Consider the following 20,053-nt stretch of genomic DNA (forward strand, 5'->3'; position numbering starts at 1 on the left):
CATTTTGGGAGCCAGGCCACCATTTTGGGTTCAGTGCGAAAAACGTGCTCAGAACGCCAAAAGGAGCTCAAAATAAACAAAACGATCGCTGCCACCATTCCAGTCCCTGAATGACTTGCACCGATCAAATACCATCCTAAAAGAGTATCTAGGGCCTGTAGAAGGCTAGAGACCCAAGAGAGCTGTAACTTAGCTTACAGTGCCCTCTTGTGTCATGTTGCACTAAAGCCGCAACATGATAAAAGAAACTACGGGAAACAGCGTTCCCCGGCACTGGCTGTCTTAAGGGCATGTCAGTTTCCCCGTAAGAAAGGAGCGAAAGCCCAGAGGAGTGCGGCAGAAGGCTGCACTTCTCTGGCAAAGTCAAGAACAAGGTGAAAACAACAGCAAAAAGTTTAGGGGTTGCCACATGGAAGGAAAATTACCTACAATTACGAAATCTTTCCTAACACTCGCCCCTCCCAGACTATGGACAGGGGGAACTAATCCACCCCTGGATGAGTCTCTTGTTCAGGTCGGTTAAACATTCTGGACAACCCATCAGCATTGCTATGTTGGACACCTGGCCTATGCTCAATAGTGAAGTCGAAGCCTTGTAGACTTATGGACCACCTAAGCAACTTTGGATTCTCCCCCTTCATGTTCATTAGCCACTTTAACGGCTTATGGTCAGTTTGCACAGTGAAGTGGGTCCCATAGAGGTAGGGCCTCAGCTTCCTTAGGGCCCACACAACAGAGAAACATTCTTTCTCTACCATGGACCATCTGAGCTCTCTGTCCTTAAGCTGGCGACTAATAAAACCGATAGGGTGTTCCTTACCCTTCTCATCTACTTGTGATAGTACAGCTCCTATCCCAGTGTCAGAGGCGTCCGTCTGCAAGATAAAAGGTCTTTGATAATCAGGGGCCCTAAGGACAGGGGCCTGGCACAAGGAGTCTTTTAAGCCATTGAAGGCCTTCTCACACTCGTCGGTCCAAGTTACCTTCTTGGGTTTCTTCGGAGTTGTGAGGGCAGTCAGAGGAGCAGCTATGGTGCCATAGTCTGCCACAAAATTGCGGTAATACCCCGTGAGTCCTAAAAAGGCTCTCACTTGGGTTTGCGTAGTGGGGGTAGGCCAGTCTTGTACTGCTTGTACCTGACTGAGTAGAGGCTGTCTCCTCCCTCCACCTACTTCATGTCCAAGGTAAACCACTGAGCCTTGTCCATTTTGGTGAGGGGCCACTCGGACCCCCTCAAAAGAGCTATCTGAAGGACTGCTTGGGAACAGGTCGGGGAGAGGTTCAGACTCCTCTCCCGCAACGTCTGAAGCCAGTAGCAGTGCTGCGATTTTGACGCTTGGGCCGAAAGCCTTCAGCCTATTCGCGTGAAACACTTTTGGAGCCTGTCCAGGCCGTCCAAGGTCCACTGAATAGTTAACCTCACCCAGGGGCTCCACCACTGGGTAAGGGCCTGACCATTTGTCCTGTAAAGCTCGAGGCCTTATGGGATTCATGATCAGGACTTGCTGACCAAGTGTAAAGTTGATGAGGGAAGCTTTCTGGTCGTACCAATGTTTCACCAGCGCTTGCCCTGCCTTCAATTTATCACTAGCCAAGCCCATCAGAAGTACCATCCGTTTTCTGAGCCCTAGCACATAATCAACTACGTTGGTAGTAACAGGGGGAGTGGGCATCTCCCATCCCTCTTTGACGATGGCTAAGGGTCCCCGTACGGGATGACCGAACAGAAGTTCGAAGGGGCTGAAGCCAACACCCTCCTGTGGTACCTCTCGGTAGGCAAACAGTAAGCATGAAACAAGAAGATCCCATTTTCTTCTCTGAGGCTCCTCCAGAGCCCCAATAATGCTCTTTAACGTCCTGTTGAAACGCCCCCCCAGACCATTGGTCTGGGGGTGGTATGCAGAAGAGAACCTGTAGGTGACCCCACATTCTTTCCACATAGCCTGCCTATACTTCGACATAAAGTTGCTGCCATCATCCGGCACAACTTCTTTAGGGAAGCCAACCCTAGTAAATATGCCGAGTAAAGCTTCTGCAACTGACTTGGCAGTTACAGTTTTCCATGGGATGGCCTCAGGATACCTGGTTGCATGGTCGACCAGCACCAGGATAAACCTATTGCCCGAGGATGTTTGCGGGTCAAGGGGACCAACCATGTCGATCCCTACCCTTTCAAATGGTACCCCCACAACTGGGAGCGGTACCAACGGAGCTTGGATTGTCGCGCCAACCTTACCAGACAACTGGCAGGAGGCACAACTCCTGCAGTGACTTTCTACTTGCACCCCCATCTTGGGCCAGTAGAAGTGCATGGATAACCTTTGCTTGGTCCTCTTCATACCAAGGTGACCAGCAAGGGGAACTTCATGCGCCAACTGCAGAAGGAAGGGCCTAACAGCAAGGGGAACCACCAACCTCCTATGGTCTCCTTCTGTAGACTCTGTGGGCTCACTATACAGGAGTCCACCTTCCCAATAAATCCTATGCTTCCCAGGAGGTTCACCCTCAAGCTGGGAGCAGGCCTGTCTCCTTAGGCCTTCCAGAGATGGGCACTCACGTTGGCCTTTACTGAATTCGTCCCTATCAGGACCTCCTTCAACTAACAAGTCTTTTAGTTCAGGATGATCGTTGGGGTCGAATACTTCAGGCATCGCCACCTCCTCGTCAGGCCCGGGCGATTGACCAACTTCCTCCACCGCAGTGGTAGGCGAGCTTGGGGGAATATTCTCTTTCCCTCGTTTTGACTTGTAGACTCCTTTCGCCTTGGGTTTCCCCTTCGGCTGGGGCGGCGTATTGGACTTGGCCAATGCTGCCCGTGCTAGAGACCGTGTGTAGGGTCTTTCGGCAGTGTCTCATACGAGCCCTAAAGCTCTGAGATCATTACCTAACAAGACCTTTCCCGGGACGTTTCTCTGAATGCTCACTGGAATCCTGACTGCTGTACCATTTAAAGTAAGATTTACAGGTATTACTGGAAACATACGGAGGGGGCCGTCAGCCAACTTAGTGGGCATCAGAGTAGCTTTGGCAACTTCCTCTGAGTCTACCAAGGTAGAATCCACTACAGTGCGACTGCACCCACTATCCCTAAGAGCTGGAGTATCCACTCCAGTGATCAGCACACTGTCTTTAAAGTAGTGCTTGGTATTATCCGGAATCCTAGCATAAGCCTCTGCGACTTTTGGCTCCCAGGAACCTAGGGACACTAAAACTACCTCAGCCTCTATTCCGCTGGGAAACGAGTCTGAGGAGAAGGATGCTCCTGTAATCTCTTCTTCCTCGTAGGAGGAGAAGGCCAGATTAGCGGAGTGGACCCCCAAAGGTCTAACCTTACACCGGGGATCCCCCTTCACATGGTCAGTTGCTCCACAAGAAAAACAAGCCCCAGTGGGTCTGTTTACGTAGGGAGGCTTATTGTAACCAGAGTTCTGTTGCGGAGGCGGACCTCCACTACCCTGTGAGTTCTCTTGTGTCTTACCCTTATTTTTCTTTTTGTGGCCCTTATGGGAAGAAGATTTAGCAGATTCCTCACCCTCCATATCTTTGGACTTTTTCCCTTCCTCCTGCTTACCAGGATGAGTTTTGTCCTTATGGGACACTCGATGTGACACCCATAAATATGCTGCAATGGCCAGCTTCTTAGGATCTATATCCTTCGAATCGGCCAAATGCTGCTTAAGCTCCGGGGAAGAAGAACCAAAAATGTGTTCCAGCATGACAAGATTTATCATGCCTTCGAAGGTAGAAACCTTATAACCTTCGACCCAGCCAGTTAAGTTTTTCAAAGATTCAGCGACATAAGATACCCAAGTACCACCTTCCTTTTTCTTATACTCTCGAAAACGCTTTAAATATTGGGCCGGAGTCTTCCCAAACTTTAAAATGAGAGTTTGCTTTAACATTGCGAAATCAGCTCGCTCAGCCTTCGACATTTCCATAATGGCACTAGAGCCAGAATGGGGCAGTCTGCTGAGTAACCACGCAATCTTATCAGCATTGTCAACTTTCTGAACTTCGCATGCATACTCAAACGCATTCAGCCAGTCCATAATGTCATTCCGTTCTTCATACACACTGAGCAGATCTTTTGGAAACCGTGGATGAGAGGAGGCCCCAGACCCATGTCCAGGACCCTGGGACCCATTTGCAACCTGAAGCTTGGCCAGTTCCAACTGGTGATCCCTGTCTTTCTGTTTTTCTGCCTGTTCGATTTTTAGTTTGGCTATGCTGAATTCAAGCTCCTGCTGCCTAAACCGCAGCTCTTGCTTCTTGAATTCAAGCATAGCATCCCCATCAACACTGGCAGAGGAAACATTAGACATCTCGTCCTCCCTGTCCTCGTGGTCGCGATGGATCAGTGCAGCGGCAGAACCGTCGGTTCTACCAGTGAGAGCAGCCCCACCACCTTCTGCACTGTCCTCAGAAGTTATAGCGTCAATCTGCGCTTCTTGCCACGCCACGATTCTTTGGATCATTTCCAATTTAGTGCCTTGAGAGGAAACACCTCTCTTCGCACACATCTTCTTCAATGTTTCTGATTTGGAAGCATTTAAAGTTAACAAGGTATTTGTTTCCATACTGTTTGATAGGACTATGGCCTTTTTAAAGTTATACTACAACAATTCACTACGTGTACTGGTTGGAATAACCTGAAATGCCTTAGTTCGAGCGCAACACTGGATACCCTCAGTCGTATCCCACCGCTGTACACCAATTTGTTAAGACGGATTTCTGAACTCTGTCCTGGTGGCGCAGAAGTTCAGAAGGCCAACCTAATTACTTGGAACAGGGTAACCTCTGGACGAGCCAGACCAATCAAGGTAGCGATCGCGGCGGTCAAGACTTGGTCTCAAGAGGGGTGAGGGTGACTGAAAGCCCGCAATGAGCACACAAAGCAAGAGCGCTTACAAACTACTCCAAACAGTTGTTATATCAAAAATATATACACATTTATTTTAAGGCCTTTAAAATAATGACCGTAGCGAAAAAATCACAATATCACAGTATTAAACCAACACATACCATATCAACACAATATATATACAAATACGACAGTCTTAAGCATTAGAGGCACAAAATGTGTAGTCCACCTGCCAGGGAAGGAAAACAGGCAGTGCGATAACGCTTTAGACTCAGTTCGCCTTCAGAGGCACCTAACTAGATGGAAGTCCGAGCCCTGCGAAGAGTGGAGCCTTGTGCTCAAAGTACCTGCCACGCCGGTGCCAACGGGCAAAAGGAGAAGCTCTTCGGAGGAAGTCAGGCAGTTCGGGTTAGTGCACAGCAGAAGGAGAACAGGTTCCGCAACTCAAGCGCAGCCTCCACAGCGAGCAGAAGCAGAGCGCGGGTACGGCAAAAGGGTGCTGTTTTTACACAGCAGGGAAAAGCAATGGGATACTGCAGGACGGCGACCAGATCCTAGCTATACTACTCACCGGTCCCCGAAGCAAGCAGACCCAGGCTTCTCCACGTTAGTTTCAGCAGCTGGCAGGTTCAGAAGAGCAGGGAACGCCTCGTAGTCGTGTAGAGCAAAAAGACGTCCCAATCGACGAAACCGGCACAGTTTGTTGCCGCAGCAGGACAACGGAGCGGCCGTGTGTATTCGAGCCAAATGTACACTCCTCCCTTCAGACTTGGGAACGCCAAGTGTACGAAGCGTGGGAGAGTGACAAGGACTCGAAATACAACACAACCTGGCGGCGGTTACAGAGCAGGACTCCCTTGTAAGCTGGTCAGTCAACTGGATGGCCCAGAGACACTTCCGAAGGCTTACTTGGCAGGAGATGATGAAGTCGCCAGGAATAGCTGTTCCTGCTATTCCAAAGGTCGAAGCACCAGTACAGGCCTTCTGGTTCGATCAAAGGAGGAAAGGGTTTCACAGGACGACAGCAGTGCAAAGGAGGATTCCTTCAGCGGGTCACCAGCGATTCCTCGGTCCAGCCTCGTGGTTGCAGGATACTTGGCTCCTGTATTCCTTCGTTCGTGAGAACTCAGGAGATCGACATGGTAGTGGTGTTTCCAGCCCCCTCTTATCCACGGTTCCCTTCGCGCCAAAACGGAGGGGAGCCAATGGGAGATCCGCTCATCAACACACATACCATACGTGGACCAATCACGGACCACGGTGGTCCCAGGCATTCACACCACCCTAGACTCTCTGGCACCCAGGATGTGTATTGGGACCAGACATCCCAGCCCACACCCTGGAGGCACACAAACGACATGTAGAAGCCCGCGAAAGCAACCACGTTTCGCGGGAAAGTACATGCCCAAATAAGGAAGGCCCCGGGTCGCTCGACCTGGGGAAGGTGAAGGGAGCAAGACGGTCAGTGGACAAGACAAAGGAGCCTCGTGGTCTGGCCATTTTGGGAGCCAGGCCACCATTTTGGGTTCAGTGCGAAAAACGTGCTCAGAACGCCAAAAGGAGCTCAAAATAAACAAAACGATCGCTGCCACCATTCCAGTCCCTGAATGACTTGCACCGATCAAATACCATCCTAAAAGAGTATCTAGGGCCTGTAGAAGGCTAGAGACCCAAGAGAGCTGTAACTTAGCTTACAGTGCCCTCTTGTGTCATGTTGCACTAAAGCCGCAACACGATAAAAGAAACTACGGGAAACAGCGTTCCCCGGTACTGACTGTCTTAAGGGCATGTCAGTTTCCCCGTAAGAAAGGAGCGAAAGCCCAGAGGAGTGCGGCAGAAGGCTGCACTTCTCTGGCAAAGTCAAGAACAAGGTGAAAACAACAGCAAAAAGTTTAGGGGTTGCCACATGGAAGGAAAATTACCTACAATTACGAAATCTTTCCTAACAGTTGGATATTCCCATCTCATGTTATAGGAAGGGTCTCAGGTTTGGTATTAGAAGCATTGAGATATCACATCTCATGCTATAGGAAGGGTCTCAGGATTGGAATGGGAAGGACTTGGATATCACATCTCATGCTATAGGGAGGGTCTCAAGTTTGATATTAGAAGCTTTGAGATATCACATCTCATGATATCGGAAGGGTCTCAGGATTGGAATGGGAAGGAGTTGGATATCACATCTCATGATAAAGGAAGGGTCTAAGGTTTGGAAGGGGAAGGATTTGGATATCACATCTCATGTTATATTACGGGTCTCATGTTTGGTATTAGAAGCATTGAGATATCAAGTCTCAGAGTATAGGAAGGGTCTCAGAATTGGAATGGGAAGGAGTTGGATATCACATCTCAAGCTATAGGAAGGGTCTCAGGATTGGAATGGGAAGGACTTGGATATCACATCTCATGCTATAGGAAGGCTCTCAGGTTTGGAAGGGGAAAGAGTTGGATATCACATTTCATGTTAGAGGTAGGATCTCAGGTTTGGTATTAGAGGCATTGAGATATCACATCTCATGCTATCAGAAGGGTCTCAGGAATGGAATGGGAAGGAGTTGGATATCACATCTCATGCTAAAGGGAGGGTCTCAGGTTTGGAAGAGGAAGGATTTGGATATCACATCTCATGTTATAGGAAGGATCTCAGGTTTGGTATTAGAAGCATTGAGATATCACATCTCATGCTATCGGAAGGATCTCAGGTTTGGTATTAGAAGCATTGAGATATCACATCTCATTCTATCAGAAGGGTCTCAGGATTGGAATAGGAAGGAGTTGGATATCACATCTCATGCTAAAGGGAGGGTCTCAGGTTTGGAAGGGGAAGGATTTGGATATCACATCTCATGTTATCGGAAGAATCTCACGTTTGGTATTAGAAGTATTGAGATATCATATCTCATGCTATAGGAAGGGTCTCAGGATTGGAATGGGAAGGAGTTGGATATCACATCTCATGCTATAGGAAGTGTCTCAGGATTGGAATGGGAAGGACTTGGATATCACATCTCATGCTATAGGTAGGGTCTCAGGTTTGGTATTAGAGGCCTTGAGATATCACATCTCATACTATAGGAAGGGTCTCAGGATTGGAATGGGAAGGAGTTGGATATCACATCTCAAGCTATAGGAAGGGTCTCAGGTTTGGTATAAGCATTGAGATATCACATCTCATGCTATAGGAAGGGTCTCTGGATTGGAATGGGAAGAAGTTGGATATCACATCTCATGCTATAGGAAGGGTCTCAGGTTTGGTATAAGCATTGAGATATCACATCTCATGCTATAGGAAGGGTCTCAGGATTGGAATGGGAAGGAGTTGTATATGCCATCTCATGCCATAGGAAGGGTCTCAGGTTTGGTATAAGCATTGAGATATCACATCACATGCTATAGGAAGGGTCTCAGGATTGGAATGGGAAGGACTTGGATATCACATATCATGCTATAGGCAGGGTCTCAGGTTTGGAAAGGGAAGGAGATGGATATCACATTTCATGTTAGAGGTAGGATCTCAGGTTTGGTATTAGAGGCATTGAGAAATCACATCTCATGCTATCAGAAGGGTCTCAGGATTGGAATGGGAAGGAGTTGGATATCACATCTCATGCTAAAGGGAGGGTCTCAGGTTTGGAAGGGGAAGGATTTGGAAATCACATCTCATATTATAGGAAGGATCTCAGGTTTGGTATTAGAAGCATTGAGATATCACATCTCATGCTATCGGAAGGATCTCAGGTTTGGTATAAGAGGCATTGAGATATCACATCTCATGCTATCATAAGGGTCTCAGGATTGGAATGGGAAGGAGTTGGATATCACATCTCATGTTATAGGAAGGATCTCAGGTTTGGTATTGGAAGCATTGAGACATCACATCTCATGCTATAGGAATGGTCTCAGGATTGGAATGGGAAGGAGCTGGATATCACATCTCATGCTAAAGGAAGGGTCTCAGGTTTGGAACGGGAAGGAGTTGGATATCACATCTCATGTTATAGGAAGGGTCTCAGGTTTGGTATAAGCATTGAGCTATCACATCTCTGCTATCAGGAGTGGCTCAGGATTGGAATGGGAAGGAGTTGGATATCCCATCTCATGTTAAAGGACGGGTCTCTGGTTTGGTATTAGAATCATTGAGATATCACATCGCATGCTGTAGGAAGGGTCTAAGGATTGGAATGGGATGGACTTGGATATCACATCTCATGCTATAGGTAGGCTCTCAGGTTTGGTATAAGCATTGAGATATCACATCTCATGCTATAGGAAGGGTCTCAGGATTGGAATGGGAAGGATTTGGATATCAAATCTCATGCTATAGGAAGGGTTTCAGGTTTGGTATAAGCATGGAGATATCACTTCTCATGCTATAGGAAGGGTCTCAGGATTGGAATGGGAAGGTGTTGGATATCACATCTCATGCTATAGGAAGGGTCTCAGATTTGGTATAAGCATTGAGATATCACATCTCATGCTCTAGGAAGGGTCTCAGGATTGCAATGGGAAGGAGTTGTATATGACATCTCAGGCCTTAGGAAGGGTCTCAGGTTTGGTATAAGCATTGAGATATCACATCTCTGCTATCGGAAGGGTCTCAGGATTGGAATGGGAAGGAGTTGGATATCCCATCTCATGTTATAGGAAGGGTCTCAGGTTTGGTATTAGAAGCATTGAGATATCACATCTCATGCTATAGGAAGGGTCTCAGGATTGGAATGGGAAGGACTTGGATGTCACATCTCATGCTATAGTGAGGGTCTCAAGTTTGATATTAGAAGCATTGAGATAACAAATCTCATGATATCGGAAGGGTCTCAGGATTGGAATGGGAAGGAGTTGGATATCACATCTCATTATAAAGGAAGGGTCTAAGGTTTGGAAGGGGAAGGATTTGGATATCACATCTCATGTTATAGGACGGGTCTCAGGTTTGGTATTAGAAGCATTGAGATATCAAGTGTCATGGTATAAGAAGGGTCTCAGAATTGGAATGGGAAGGAGTTGGATATCACATCTCAAGCTATAGGAAGCGTCTCAGGATTGGAATGGGAAGGAGTTTGATATCACATCTCATGCCATAGTATGGGTCTCAGGTTTGGTAGAAGCATTGGGATATCACATCTCATGCTATCGGAAGGGTATCAGTATTGGATTTGGAAGGAGTTGGATATCCCATCTCATGCTATAGGAAGGGTCTCAGGTTAGAATGGGAAGGAGTTGGATATCACATTTCATGTTATAGGAAGGGTCTCAGGATTGGAATGGGAAGGACTTGGATATCATATCTCATGCTATAGGAAGGCTCTCAGGTTTGGAAGGGGAAGGAGTTGGATATCACATTTCATGTTAGAGGAAGGATCTCAGGTTTGGTATTAGAGGCCTTGAGATATCACATCTCATGCTATAGGAAGGGTCTCAGGATTGGAATGGGAAGGAGTTGGATATCACATCTCAAGCTATAGGAAGGGTCTCAGGTTTGGTATAAGCATTGAGATATCACATCTCATGCTATAGGAAGGGTCTCAGGATTGGAATGGGAAGAAGTTGGATATCACATCTCATGCTATAGGAAGGGTCTCAGGTTCGGTATAAGCATTGAGATATCACATCTCATGCTATAGGAAGGGTCTCAGGGTTGGAATGGGAAGGAGTTGTATATGACATCTCATGCCATAGGAAGGGTCTCAGGTTTGGTATAAGCATTGAGATATCACATCACATGCTATAGGAAGGGTCTCAGGATTGGAATGGGAAGGACTTGGATATCACATCTCATGCTATAGGCAGGGTCTCAGGTTTGGAAAGGGAAGGAGATGGATATCACATTTCATGTTAGAGGTAGGATCTCAGGTTTGGTATTAGAGGCGTTGAGATATCACATCTCATGCTATCAGAAGGGTCTCAGGATTGGAATGGGAAGGAGTTGGATATCAAATCTCATGCTAAAGGGATGGTCTAAGGTTTGGAAGGGGAGGGATTTGGACATCATATCTCATGTTATTGGAAGGATCTCAGGTTTGGTATTAGAAGCATTGAGATATCACATCTCATGCTATCGGAAGGGTCTTAGGTTTGGTATAAGCATTGAGATATCACATCTCTGCTATCGGAAGGGTCTCAGGATTGGAATGGGAAGGATTTGGATATCACAATTCATGTTATAGGGAGGGTCTCAGTTTTCATATTAGAAGCATTGAGATATCACATATGCTATTGGAAGGGTCTCAGTATTGGAATGGGAAGGAGTTGGATATCACATCTCATGTTATAGGGAGGGTCTCAGTTTTGATATTAGAAGCATTGAGATATCACATATGCTATTGGAAGGGTCTCAGTATTGGAATTGGAAGGAGTTGGATATCACATATGCTAAAGGAAAGGTCTCAGGTTTGGAATGGGAAGGAGTTGGATATCACGTCTCATGTTATAGGAAGGGTCTCAGGTTTGGAATGGGAAGGAGTTGAATATCACATCTCATGCTAAAGGAAGGGTCATCAGGTTCGGTATAAGCATTGAGATATCACATCTCTGCTATCGGAAGGGTCTCAGGATAGGAATGGGAAGGACGTAGATTTCACATCTCATACTATAGGCAGGGTCTCAGTTTTGATATTAGAAGCATTGAGCTATCACATCTCATGCTATCGGAAGGGTCTCAGGATTGGAATGGGATGGAGTTGGATATCACATCTCAAGCTATCTCAGGATTGTAATGGGAAGGAGTTTGATATCACATATCAAGCTATAGGAAGGGTCTCAGGTTTGGAAGGGGAAGGATTTGGATCTCACATCTCAAGCTATCTCAGGATTGGAATGGGAAGGAGTTTGATATTTCATCTCAAGCTATAGGAAGGGTCTCAGGTTTGGAAAGGGAAGGATTTGGATTTCACATCTCATGTTATAGGATGGTTCTCATGTTTGGTTTTAGAAGCATTGAGATATCACATCTCATGCTATGGGAAGGGTCTCAGGTTTGGAATGGGAAGGAGTTGGTTATCACATCTCATGCTAAAGGAAAGGTCTCAGGTCTGGAAGGGGAAGGATTTGGATCTCACATCTCATGTTTTAGGACGGGTCTCAGGTTTGGTATTAGAAGCATTGAACTATCACATCTCATGGTATAGGAAGGGTCCCAGGATTGGAATGGGAAGGAGTTGGATATCACATTGAATGGGAAGGAGTTTGATATCACATCTCAAGCTATAGGAAGGGCCTCATGTTTGGAATGGGAATGATTTGGATTTCACATCTCATGTTATAGGATGGTTCTCATGTTTGGTTTTAGAAGCATTGAAATATCACATATCATGCTATCTGAAGGGTCTCAGGTTTGGAATGGGAAGGAGTTTGATATCACATCTCATGTTAGAGGTAGGATCTCAGGTTTGGTATTAGAGGCATTGAGATATGACATCTCATGCCATCAGAAGGGTCTCAGGATTGGAATGGGAAGGAGTTGGATATCACATCTCATGCTAAAGGGAGGGTCTAAGGTTTGGAAGGGGAAGGATTTGGACATCACATCTCATGTTATTGGAAGGATCTGAGGTTTGGTATTAGAAGCATTGAGATATCACATCTCATGCTATCGGAAGGGTCTCAGGTTTGGTATAAGCATTGAGATATCACATCTCTGCTATCGGAAGGGTCTCAGGATTGGAATGGGAAGGATTTGGATATCACATCTCATGTTATAGGAAGGGTCTCAGGTTTGGTATTAGAAGCATTGAGATATCACATCTCATGCTATATTAAGGGTCTCAGGAATGGAATGGGAAGGACTTGGATATCACATCTCATGATAAAGAAAGGGTCTAAGGTTTGGAAGGGGAAGGATTTGGATATCACATCTCATGTTATTGGACCGGTCTCAGGTTTGGTATTAGAAGCATTGAGATATCAAGTCTCATGGTATAGGACGGGAGTTTGATATCACATCTCATGCCATGGTATGGGTCTCAGGTTTTGTAGAAGCATTGGGATATCACATCTCATGCTATTGGAAGGGTATCAGGATTGGATTTGGAAGGAGTTGGATATCCCATCTCATGCTATAGGAAGGGTCTCAGGTTGGAGTAGAAGGAGTTGGATATCACATCTCATGTTATAGGAAGGGTCTCAGGATTGGAATGGGAAGGACTTGGATATCACATCTCATGTTATAGGAAGGATCTCAGGTTTTGTATTAGAAGCATTGAGATATCACATCTCATGCTATAGGAAGGGTCTCAGGATTGGAATGTGAAGCATTTGGATATCACATCTCATGCTAAAGGAAGGGTCTCAGGTTTGGTATAAGCATTGAGATATCACATCTCTGCTATCGGAAGGGTCTAAGGATTGGATTGGGAAGGAATTGGATATCCCTTCTCATGCTATAGGAAGGGTCTCAGGTTGGAATGGGTAGGAGTTGGATATCACATCTCATGTTATAGGAAGGGTCTCAAGATTGAAATGGGAAGGATTTGGATATCACATCTCTTGCTATAGGAAGGGTCTCAGGTTTTCTATTAGAAACATTGAGATATGACATCTCATGCTATAGGAAGGGTTTCAGTATTGGAATGGGAAGGATTTGGATATCACATCTCATGCTAAAGGAAGGGTCTCAGGTTTGGAAGGGGAAGGATTTGGAAATCATATCTCATGTTATAGGACATATCTCATGTTCTAGGACGGGTCCCAGGTTTGGTATTAGAAGCATTGAGATATCACATCTCATGGTATAGGAAGGGTCTCAGGATTGGAATGGGAAGGAGTTGGATCTCCCTTCTCATGCTACAGGAAGGGTCTCAGGTTGGAATGGGAAGGAGTTGGATATCACATCTCGTTATAGGAAGGGTCTCAGGATTGGAATGGGAAGGAATTGGATATCACATCTCTTGCTATAGGAAGGGTCTCAGGTTTGGAAGGGGAAGGATTTGGATATCATATCTCATGTTATAGGACCGGTCCCAGGTCTGGTATTAGAAGCATTGAGATATCACATCTCATGCTATAGGAGGAGTCTCAGGATTGGAATGGGAAGGAGTTGGATATCACGTCTCATGATATAGGAAGGGTCTCAGGATTGGAATGGGCAGGAGTTGAATATCACCTCTCATGCTAAAGGAAGGGTATCAGGTTTGATAGAAGCATTGAGATATCACATCTCATGCTATAGGAAGGAACTCAGGATTGGAATGGGAAGGAGTTGGATATCACATCTAATGCCATAGGAAGGGTCATCAGGTTTGGTATAAGCATTGAGATATCACATCTCTGCTATCGGAAGGGTCTCAGGATAGGAATGGGAAGGACTTTGAATTCACATCTCATACTATAGGGAGGGTCTCAGTTTTGATATTAGAAGCATTGAGCTATCACATCTCATGCTATCGGAAGGGTCTCAGGATTGGAATGGGATGGAGTTGGATATCACATCTCAAGCTATCTCAGGATTGGAATGGGAAGGAGTTTGATATTTCATCTCAAGCTATAGGAAGGGTCTCAGGTTTGGAAAGGGAAGGATTTGGATTTCACATCTCATGTTATAGGATGGTTCTCATGTTTGGTTTTAGAAGCATTGAGATATCACATCTCATGCTATCGGAAGGGTCTCAGGTTTGGAAAGGGAAGGATTTGGATTTCACATGTTATAGGATGGTTCTCAGGTTTGGTTTTAGAAGCATTAAATTATAACATCTCATGCTATAGGAAGGGTCTCAGGTTTGGAATGGGAAGGAGTTGGATATCACATCTCTGCTATCTGAAGGGTCTCAGGATTGGAATGGGAAGGAGTTGGATATCCCATCTCGTTATAGGAAGGGTCTCAGGTTTGGTATTAGAAGCAATGAGATATCACATCTCATGCTATAGGAAGGGTCTAAGGTTTGGAAGGGGACGGATTTGGGTATCACATCTCATGTTATAGGACCGGTCTCAGGTTTGGTATTAGAAGCATTGAGATATCAAGTCTCATGGTATAGGACGGGTCTCAGAATTGGAATGAGAAGGAGTTGGATATCACATCTCAAGCTATAGGAAGGGTCTCATGATTGGAATGGGAAGGAGTTGGATATCACATCTCATGTTATAGGAAGGGTCTCAGGATTGGAATGGGAAGGACTTGGATATCACATCTCATTCTATAGGAAGGCTCTCAGGGTTGGAAGGGGAAGGAGTTGGATATCACATTTCATGTTAGAGGTAGGATCTCAGGTTTGGTTTTAGAGGCATTGAGATATCACATCTCATGCCATCAGAAGGGTCTCAGGATTGGAATGGGAAGGAGTTGGATATCAAATCTCATGCTAAAGGGATGGTCTAAGGTTTGGAAGGGGAGGGATTTGGACATCATATCTCATGTTATTGGAAGGATCTCAGGTTTGGTATTAGAAGCATTGAGATATCACATCTCATGCTATCGGAAGGGTCTTAGGTTTGGTATAAGCATTGAGATATCACATCTCTGCTATCGGAAGGGTCTCAGGATTGGAATGGGAAGGATTTGGATATCACAATTCATGTTATAGGAAGGGTCTCAGGTTTGGTATTAGAAGCATTGAGATATCACATCAAATGCTATAGGAAGGGTCTCAGGATTGGAATGGGAAGGACTTGGATATCACATCTCATGTTATAGGAAGGGTCTCAGGTTTGGTATTAGAAGCATTGAGATATCACATCTCATGCTATAGGAAGGGTCTCAGGAATGGAATGGGAAGGACTTGGATATCACATCTCATGATAAAGGAAGGGTCTAAGGTTTGGAAGGGGAAGGATTTGGATATCACATCTCATGTTATTGGACCGGTCTCAGGTTTGGTATTAGAAGCATTGAGATATCAAGTCTCATGGTATAGGACGGGAGTTTGATATCACATCTCATGCCATGGTATGGGTCTCAGGTTTTGTAGAATGTTAAGACGGATTTCTGAACTCTGTCCTGGTGGCGCAGAAGTTCAGAAGGCCAACCTAATTACTTGGAACAGGGTAACCTCTGGACAAGCCAGACCAATCAAGGTAGCGATCGCGGCGGTCAAGACTAGGTCTCAAGAGGGGTGAGGGTGACTGAAAGCCCGCAGTGAGCACACAAAGCAAGAGCGCTGACAAACTACTCCAAACAGTTGTTATATCAAAAATAGATACACATTTATTTTAAGGCCTTTAAAATAATGACCGTAGCGAGAAAATCACAATATCACAATATTAAACCAACACATACCATATCAACACAATATATATACAAATACACAGTCGCAAGCGTTTAAAGCACGAAATATGTAGTCCACCTGCCAGGGAAGGAAAACAGGCAGTGCGATACCGCTTTAGACTCAGTTCGCCTTCAGAGGCACCTAACTAGATGGAAGTCCGAGCCCTGCGAAGAGTGGAGCCTTGTGCTCAAAGTACCTGCCACGCCGGTGCCAACGGGCAAAAGGGGAAGCTCTTCGGAGGAAGTCAGGCAGTTCGGGTTAGTGCACAGCAGAAGGAGAACAGGTTCCGTAACTCAAGCGCAGCCTCCACAGCGGGCAGAAGCAGAGCGCGAGTACGGCCAAAAGGGTGCTGTTTTTACACAGCAGGGAAAAGCAATGGGATACTGCAGGAGGGCGACCAGATCCTAGCTAAACTACTCACCGGTCCCCGAAGCAAGCAGACCCAGGCTTCTCCACGTTAGTTTCAGCAGCTGGCAGGTTCAGAAGAGCAGGGAACGCCTCGTAGTCGTGTAGAGCAAAAAGACGTCCCAATCGACGAAACCAGCACAGTTTTGTTGCCGCAGCAGGACAACGGAGCGGCCGTGTGTATTCAAGCCAAATGTACACTCCTCCCTTCAGACTTGGGAACGCCAAGCGTACGAAGCGTGGGAGAGTGACAAGGACTCGAAATACAACACAACCTGGCGGCAGTTACAGAGCAGGACTCCCTTGTAAGCTGGTCAGTCAACTGGATGGCCCAGAGACACTTCCGAAGGCTTACTTGGCAGGAGAGGATGAAGTCGCCGGGAATAGCTGTTCCTGCTATTCCAAAGGTCGAAGCACCAGTACAGGCCTTCTTGTTCGATCCAAGGAGGAAAGGGTTTCACAGGACGACAGCAGTGCAAAGGAGGATTCCTTCAGCGGGTCACCAGCGATTCCTCGGTCCAGCCTCTTGGTTGCAGGATACTTGGCTCCTGTATTCCTTCGTTCGTGAGAACTCAGGAGATCGACATGGTAGTGGTGTTTCCAGCTCCCTCTTATCCACGGTTCCCTTCGCGCCAAAACGGAGGGGAGCCAATGGGAGATCCGCTCATCAACACACATACCATACGTGGACCAATCACGGACCACGGTGGTCCCAGGCATTCACACCACCCTAGACTCTCTGGCACCCAGGATGTGTATTGGGACCAGACATCCCAGCCCACACCCTGGAGGCACACAAACGACATGTAGAAGCCCGCGAAAGCAACCACGTTTCGCGGGAAAGTACATGCCCAAATAAGGAAGGCCCCGGGTCGCCCGACCTGGGGAAGGTGAAGGGAGCAAGACGGTCAGTGGACAGGACAAAGGAGCCTCGTGGTCTGGCCATTTTGGGAGCCAGGCCACCATTTTGGGTTCAGTGCGAAAAACGTGCTCAGAACGCCAAAAGGAGCTCAAAATAAACAAAACGATCGCTGCCACCATTCCAGTCCCTGAATGACCTGCACCGATCAAAATACCATCCTAAAAGAGTATCTAGGGCCTGTAGAAGGCTAGAGACCCAAGAGAGCTGTAACTTATCTTACAGTGCCCTCTTGTGTCATGTTGCACTAAAGCCGCAACATGATAAAAGAAACTACGGGAAACAGCGTTCCCCGGTACTGACTGTCTTAAGGGCATGTCAGTTTCCCCGTAAGAAAGGAGCGAAAGCCCAGAGAAGTGCGGCAGAAGGCTGTACTTCTCTGGCAAAGTCAAGAACAAGGTTAAAAACAATAGCAAAAAGTTTAGGGGTTTGCCACATGGAAGGAAAATTCCCTACAATTATGAAATCTTTCCTAACATAGAAGCATTGGGATATCACATCTCATGCTATCGGAAGGGTATCAGGATTGGATTTGGAAGGAGTTGGATATCCCATCTCATGCTATAGGAAGGGTCTCAGGTTGGAATAGAAGGAGTTGGATATCACATCTCATGTTATAGGAAGGGTCTCAGGATTGGAATGGGAAGGACTTGGATATCACATCTCATGCTGTAGGAAGGGTCTCAGGTTTGGAAAAGGAAGGAGTTGGATATCACATTTCATGTTAGAGGTAGGATCTCAGGTTTGGTATTAGAGGCATTGAGATATCACATCTCATGCTATCAGAAGGGTATCAGGATTGGAATGGGAAGGAGTTGGATATCACATCTCATGCTAAAGGGAGGGTCTCAGGTTTGGAATGGGAAGGATTTGGATATCACATCTCATGTTATAGGAAGGACCTTAGGTTTGGTATTAGAAGCATTGAGATATCACATCTCATGCTATAGGAAGGGTCTCGGGATTGGAATGGGAAGGAGTTGGATATCACATCTCATGTTATAGGAAGGATCTCAGGTTTGGTATTAGAAGCATTGAGATATCACATCTCATGCTATAGGAAGGGTCTCAGGATTGGAATGGGAAGGAGTTGGATATCACATCTCATGCTATGGGAAGGGTCTCAGGTTTGGTATAAGCATTGAAATATCACATCTCTGCTATCGGAAGGGTCTCAGGATTGGAATGGGAGGAGCTGGATATCACATCTCATTCTATGGGAAGGGTCTCAGGTTTGGTATAAGCATTGAAATATCACATCTCTGCTATCGGAAGGGTCTCAGGATTGGAATGGGAGGAGCTGGATATCACATCTCATGCTAAAGGAAGGGTCTCAGGTTTGGAAGGGGAAGGAGTTGGATATCACATCTCATACTAAAGGGAGGGTCTCAGGTTTGGAATGGGAAGGATTTGGATATCACATCTCATGTTATAGGAAGGACCTTAGGTTTGGTATTAGAAGCATTGAGATATCACATCTCATGCTATAGGAAGGGTCTCGGGATTGGAATGGGAAGGAGTTGGATATCACATCTCATGTTATTGGAAGGATCTCAGGTTTGGTATTAGAAGCATTGAGATATCACATCTCATGCTATCGGAAGGGTCTTAGGTTTGGTATAAGCATTGAGATATCACATCTCTGCTATCGGAAGGGTCTCAGGATTGGAATGGGAAGATTTGGATATCATAATTCATGTTATAGGAAGGGTCTCAGGTTTGGTATTAGAAGCATTGAGATATCACATCTCATGCTATAGGAAGGGTCTCAGGATTGGAATGGGAAGGACTTGGATATCACATCTCATGTTATAGGAAGGGTCTCAGGTTTGGTATTAGAAGCATTGAGATATCACATCTCATGCTATAGGAAGGGTCTCAGGAATGGAATGGGAAGGACTTGGATATCACATCTCATGATAAAGGAAGGGTCTAAGGTTTGGAAGGGGAAGGATTTGGATATCACATCTCATGTTATTGGACCGGTCTCAGGTTTGGTATTAGAAGCATTGAGATATCAAGTCTCATGGTATAGGACGGGAGTTTGATATCACATCTCATGCCATGGTATGGGTCTCAGGTTTTGTAGAAGCATTGGTATATCACATCTCATGCTATCGGAAGGGTATCAGGATTGGATTTGGAAGGAGTTGGATATCCCATCTCATGCTATAGGAAGGGTCTCAGGTTGGAATAGAAGGAGTTGGATATCACATCTCATGTTATAGGAAGGGTCTCAGGATTGGAATGGGAAGGACTTGGATATCACATCTCATGCTGTAGGAAGGGTCTCAGGTTTGGAAAAGGAAGGAGTTGGATATCACATTTCATGTTAGAGGTAGGATCTCAGGTTTGGTATTAGAGGCATTGAGATATCAGATCTCATGCTATCAGAAGGGTATCAGGATTGGAATGGGAAGGAGTTGGATATCACATCTCATGCTAAAGGGAGGGTCTCAGGTTTGGAATGGGAAGGATTTGGATATCACATCTCATGTTATAGGAAGGACCTTAGGTTTGGTATTAGAAGCATTGAGATATCACATCTCATGCTATAGGAAGGGTCTCGGGATTGGAATGGGAAGGAGTTGGATATCACATCTCATGTTATAGGAAGGATCTCAGGTTTGGTATTAGAAGCATTGAGATATCACATCTCATGCTATAGGA

The sequence above is a fragment of the Ambystoma mexicanum genome, chromosome 5q (assembly GCF_040938575.1).
Source record: "Ambystoma mexicanum isolate Mex_15411 chromosome 5q, UKY_AmexF1_1, whole genome shotgun sequence".
In the NCBI taxonomy this organism is placed as follows: domain Eukaryota; kingdom Metazoa; phylum Chordata; class Amphibia; order Caudata; family Ambystomatidae; genus Ambystoma; species Ambystoma mexicanum.